General features: G+C 63.2%; 1 protein-coding gene across 3 annotated transcripts in view; it reads left to right on the top strand.

Annotated features, from left to right (window-relative positions):
- The first annotated feature begins 229 nt into the window (after positions 1–229).
- Positions 230–6000, top strand: part of SHANK2 (SH3 and multiple ankyrin repeat domains 2) — a 503000-nt gene continuing 497229 nt past the window's right edge. Inside the window, exon 1 of one of the 3 annotated variants that reach the window (XM_026482959.4) lies at positions 230–305. The gene's annotated coding sequence lies outside the window, so the exon portion shown is untranslated. Of the gene's footprint in view, positions 306–703; positions 1127–1785; positions 2140–6000 lie in introns of those variants that run through there. The other 2 variants (XM_026482956.4, XM_026482958.4) reach the window with 2 other exon arrangements.

Here is a 6000-nt window from a genome sequence, read left to right as displayed (position 1 = left end):
GCAGATCTTGGGCAGAAATTGCTTTCTCTTCTTTCAGAACATTGGAAAACGCAGGACACAGAAACCTCCATAGTTTGTGTAATTAGTGAATTATTAGGGGGTTGGGAAGTTATCAGCCAGTTGCTCACGCATCAGGTTGGGAGGAGTAAATCCACCGTTTAGGGGGCGGGGGCGGCGGGGCAGGGCTCATGACAACCCCCCTTTGGGTTTTGGCAAACCTGGCAATCCCCAAGCCCTGGATAATAACAGGATTCCTGGGCGTCCCTGGAGGCTGCCTTTTGCCGCCTTTCGGATTCATCTGAGCGGTTGGCTTTTATTCCCCTACCCTCACCCCGAATCGTTCCTTGCTGGGAGGGCAGTGGGACGCTGGAAGGAAGGCGCCAGGTGGAAGGTGGCCTGGGAGGCAGATGGCGGCGTACGGCCCAGGCACAAAGTTTTCATCTGCTCTGCAAACGCGGTGCTGTGCCGTCGGCCTCTGTATTTCTGAATCCAATTAACATAAAATACTCTGGGGCGGGAGCCGGCTGCGTTCGGGATAATCGCGCAGAGCGAACCGGGCTTTACAAAATTAAAGGACTTTTTGGTCCCAGGGCTTGCTCCGGGAAGGGGGGCGGCGAGCCACGCAGCCCGGGGCGGGGCGGCGGGCGGAGGCGGCCCCCGGCGCCCGCCGTCTCCCGGGGTTGCCACAACAGACCCCGCGCGCCGCGCCCGAGTCGCCGCCGGGGCCGGAGCGGCCGGGGCAGGTGCGGAGGGGCGCGGACCTCCGGGTGGGAGACGTCCGGGGCGGGCCGCGCACGCGGGTCCTGGGCCGCGCGCGCCCTTCGGCGGCGAGACGACCCCTCCCCCACCCTCTCCGGCCCCAGCCGCCCGCGCAGGGGCCGAGGGGAGGGACCGCCGAGCGCCCCCGCGAGGAGCCCCCAGCCCGGGCTGCAGCGCCGGGCGGGGCCGCGGCGCCCCCCACCCACCCCCCGACACCTGAGCGGCCGAGGCTCCAGCGACTCCGGCGCTCGGGCCGGACTGGGCGCGGCGCCGCTCGGGTCCCCGCGGCCGAACCAGGTGCGCGCGGACGTCGGCCCTCCCCGGGGGCTTTCACCCCGCCCGACTCCCGAGCGGCTGCCGGAGCAAGGTAAGGCGGCGGCGGGGGGCACGGGGAGCTGCGGGAGAGGGGCGGGGGTGGCCGGGAACGACAGTAGGTGGCCCCTGGGCGCCCGACCCTGCTCACCCGCTGCATTTGGGTGCGTCTGGATTACAGGAGCACCAACTACCGGGTAAGCGCAGTACTGAAGCGGGGGATGGGGGGTTGGGAAGAGGGTTCCGCGCGTCCGGGTGGGGATCGCTTCTCTGTGACGACACCTCCCCCCCTCCCCGGCTCCCTTTGGAGTAGGGGCCGGTTTAAAACGCTTTGCAAGGGGCTTGGGCGCAGAGCGCAGGAGGACCTTTTTTGTCCTCCTGTCTCACGAACCCCCTCACCCCTAGTGTGCCCCGCGCCTCCCGCTGGGGCAGCACAGACGTACCTCCATCGCCTGCCGGGGTTGCCCTCGGTCGCCACCCGCCGGCCTGGGGACTCGGGTCCGCAGGCTTGGTGGAGGAGCGGGTTCGGGACCGCCAGGGGGCGCGCGGGGGGCGGGGACCCAAGCCGCGGTCACAGGGTCCCCAGAGACCCTGCAGCGGTCACCCAGCCCAGAGCCAGCTCACAGAGGCCCCATCCAGGTGCGCGCGGCTGGAGCTGCGGGCTCCGGTAGGCCGGAGCCGGCGCACCCGGCGCAGGCCCGGGGGTCGCGGGTCGGCCTCCCCGGTCCCGGGGTCGCGCAGTGCCGGCGCCTGGTGCCCGACCTCTGCCCGCTGCGCGCCCTGACCGGGACTGGGGAGGGAGGACCGGACTAGTGCAGGTGAGGGGCCCCGGCGGCCCGCCGCCGCCGCCCGTGAATTATGCAGGAGGCTGGCACCGGCGCGCTCGAGTTGCTCAAGTTTCCCTGGCAACTTTCGCCCGGGCATCCCTCCTCCCGGAGGCCGGGCAGCTCCGCCCGCGCAGCCCCGCGGCCCAGGCTCCTCCGCAGGGCTGCCGGGGAGCGGGGCGCGCCAGAAGACACTGACCGCTCACTCAACACCCGAGCTGGGGCCGCTGGATTGCGCAAGCAGGTGCGACCCCCGTGGAGGACCTCGCCCGGGATCGGAGGGTGCGGGGATCGGGGTGGCTCTCGCCGCCCGGGTTCGGAGGGTGCGGCTCCGCAGTAGATAGACCTCGCCGCCTGGGTTCGGAGGACGTGGAGGTCGGGGTGGACCTCCCCGTCCGGGTTCGGAGAGCGTAGGGGCCGGGGTGGATCTCCCCGTCTGCGTTCGGAGAGCGTAGGGGCCGGGGTGGACCTCGCCGCCCGGGTTCGGAGAGCGTAGGGGCCGGGGTGGACCTCGCCGCATGGGTTCGGAGGGTGCGGCCCCTCGGTGGACCTTGTCGCGTGGGTTCCACCGCTGTGCTCGGGATTCGAGGGCGGGCACGCAGGCGAGGTTTGTGTTTCCATGGGTCTGGGGGCGTTCAAAGGGGGCGAGGCCGGTGCTCTTGGCCATGCAGTTCGTGGAGGAGCTTTTAAAGCGACCCTGGGCAGCTGGAAGGATGGCGCTTGGGCAGCTTAGGTCGCGGTACGTGGGGGCCTGGTGGGCCGGCAGCTGTGGGCACGGTCCAGGGAGTCCTCAGAGGCCTTCCAGAAATGAACTGGTTTCCACCTGGAAATTGGAGGTAGTAAATTGGATGGTTTCGTGACCTCTTTTTTGTTCGAAACTCAAGTTCGAATTAATGAGGTCAGTCCTCTAATTAAATTAAGCTCTAAGAATTAGAGAGGTAATTTCGGAAGCCCTCCGTTGGGGGCGGCGATTCGATCTCTACCTGGCGCTTGCCCCTCGACCCTTCCGCCTGGGCCACCGGGGTGTGGCTGTCGCCCCTGGATTCTGCCTGGACCCAGGTGCACTGCTGTTACAGGAGAGTCAGGGAGGACCTGCTGGACCTGGGGCTTTCGGCGTGTCCAGAAACTCCCAGGGGGGCGGCCGCATTTGAGACCCCAGTTTTCACAGGGCTTGTGGGGGATAACAAGGCTGCGGTGGCCTGGAGATTCGTGCCCACTGGGGGTTCCACGGTCATTGGGGGGGGGGGAGTCGAGATGGCTTTGCTAGGGGCTGTTAAGAAGGGGTAGGTGGAGTTTTGCCCTGAGGTGCTGGTATCCTTAGGGAGGCCAGAGGGAGACCCTTGTCTGAATAGGAATTAGGCTGTCTTAACAGTGGCTGAAGGAAGCCGGTGCCCTCACCCTGCTAGGAGTTCCTGGTTTTCCAAGAAAGTGGAATTGGGTGGAAAGCCAGGGGCTCCCTTGGCCCGCAGGGAAGTTGCTGCGGCTGTTCAAGTGTCAGCAGGAGTGCTTGATGAAGGGGGTGATTTTGCCGACGGAGGCAGCTCCCAGTGGGCACTGTGGACTGTGCTGGGCTGCTTTGAACAAATCCCATCAAGTTTGGGGAAGGGGCGGGGGATCTTCCTGCCTACCCTCTGCCAGCGTCATTTGCTTGAGAAAGCCCTATTCGATACAGCAGAGTTCCCCAGGGGCTTTCGTTCAGTTCTTGGGCCAGTTCTTGGGCCGGTTCTTGGGGGCCCCCCAGCTGACTTGTAGGGGTTGCCTTCTGCGGGTGACTTGGTCCGGGCCTCTGGAGGGCCCTGTCTGGAGGGCGCCCTGGCCATCTGGGGTCAAGGGTCAGATGTGAGGCATGCCACCAGCAGGAGATAAAGCAGTCCTCAGATAGCATCACAGTTCTTTCCATCCGTGGTGGGGGAGCAAGCGAGGTGGAAGAAAAAGCTTGAAAGTAAGGAAAACATGCAGGAGTTGGCTAATACAAGGGAAAACCCTAGGAAAAACGGATTTTTATAGAAAAATAATTCTTTATTTTACTGGCGTTATTCGCGACTATGTCAGAGTGCCAATTGACAGAGTTCTGCTGTCCTTGTCATCTCGGGTGAGTAATGGGGGTTTTCCAAAATGGGGCTCAGTTTTGGGAGTTGAGTTGCTAAGGAGGACACAATCTGCCTCCTGCGCCAAAGGAATCCTGGGGGTGAAGCTCCCGCCTGTGTCCTAGCCCCATGACCCCTGAACTCTCATTTTTCAGGCACTCCCCCCTCCTGCTGTGTAATCTGCAGGCCCAGCCCCACCGTAGGCTGGTGGAGCTGAGAATCCCTCCCTGGGAAGCCCCGGGGAGGGAGGGGTGTGGCCGGAAAAGCCCGGAGCGGGGAGGGCCTCCCCTGGAGCCTCCCATTGTCTTGAGCCCGTGGGGGGGGGGCAACAGGACATTTATGACCTTCCTCAAAGTGATCTCTGCAAACCTACTGAATTCTCAGCTTTGACCGAGGAGGTGGGGAGGAAAGCACCCCAAACAAAAGCCAGTTTAAGAAAAATCTTTGGAGTCCCCAGCCCTTCGCCTGGGTGCTTGTGGAAAGACGGTGGACTGATTGGGTGAAGGGCTTACAGCCTGGATCCCCAGGCTGCGTGACTCTTGTGACCAGGCCCCTGCACCTGACCCTCCCACCCAGTGAAGGGCCTGCCCTTCTCTGATGGTCTGACGTGATCTAGGGTAGATCACATTTTCTGTGCGTGTCACATCGGAGGGCCTGCCCTGAGTACCAGGCCAGGAGCTGGCCACGGGACTGCCCCACCCCCACCCCGGGAGCTTCTGGGCGAGGATGGGAGGAGAAGGGGTGGGCTAGTTCATGCACAGTGGGGCCAGGGTTGTGGTAGAGGTGACCTTTGGGTGCTGTAGGGCACAGAGAGGGTCTCCAGCCTAGCCTGGGGGAGGAGGGGGATGGGGGATATGGAAACACCTGTAGGAGGTCTGGGTCATGCAATCATTTCTTTGCCTGCACTGCACTGGGACCTTGGCCGAAATGGTCTCGTTCTTGTTCCAAGAGTGGGGGACCCCTGACAGTGCCGGCAGCCACAACAGGGGACAGCCAGTATTCCCACTTGCTCAGTGTTACTCCCAGCAGGCCTTGCAGGGCACTCTTGCTATCGATGACCTCATTCAGGCCTCAGCTCCAGAGAGAGGTGCACGGCTCATAGACCCAGAGGCCCAAGCTCAGAGGAGGGAAGCCACTAGCCCCAGTCCGCACATCTAGGGAGTGGGGCTGCTGGGACTGCAAGCAGCTTGGGAGAGCCAGCCCAGCCCTCTGTCTCCCGTGCCCGCCACACGAGGCGCGCAAGCAGATGACCCCGCAGGAAAATTCATCTGGTTCACAATTACTCTTCCTGTAACTGCTTGCAGGAAAGAGCTACCGTCGGCAAATGAAAACCAGAGCTTCTCATCAGACTTCTTGATGTGATAGGCCCTTTTATTTGAATCTGGAAGCAGATTCAAGGAATGTTTTGGAGTGGCTAGGGAATGTGACTGTCATTGTCTCGAGTGGGAATCCCGAGGTCAGTCTTTGGGGGATGAGTTTGCATCTGGCATGAGCCTTCCTACCCCTCGGGGGGTTTCCAGTCTTAATGGGGGAGGGGGAAGGTGAGCCCGGTACTGGGGCAGATCCGAGAGCCTGCCCAGAGCTGAGGGTCGGGACCCTGGTGTGCAGCCGAGGCCTGTGTCTCTTTCTGGGAGATGAAGCCCGTCAAAGCCTGTGGGACTGCTAGGAGTTGTGTTCAGCTGCAGTGGAGAGCAGGACTCCTGGTGATTGGCTGCCAGATGTCAGTGCAGGGAGGGGGTGGGGCCTGCGCCAAGTGACCGACCGGGACAGTGTGGGAAAATTGTCCTTGTGGGGTTTGCCAAGGACTCTCAGGGTGGCTCAGTGAGGGGTGTGCGCATTGAATCAGGACACTTTCCTAATGTGAAAGCTGCAGATTTCAAACGCTGGACCTCAGGGGTGGGGTGCTCCTGGCCACCCCCCCACCCCCGGAAATTCTGGTTGAGGCCAGAGAGGCAGAACTGGAGCCCCCCGAGGGTCTGCACGCTCAGGAGTCCTGGGAACACACTTTGAGCAATGCT

This window comes from Ursus arctos, unplaced genomic scaffold (genome assembly GCF_023065955.2).
Source record: "Ursus arctos isolate Adak ecotype North America unplaced genomic scaffold, UrsArc2.0 scaffold_23, whole genome shotgun sequence".
NCBI classification, from domain to species: Eukaryota; Metazoa; Chordata; class Mammalia; order Carnivora; family Ursidae; genus Ursus; species Ursus arctos.
The sequence above is the reverse complement of the archived record's forward strand: the minus strand, read 5'-3'. Positions and strand labels throughout refer to the sequence as shown.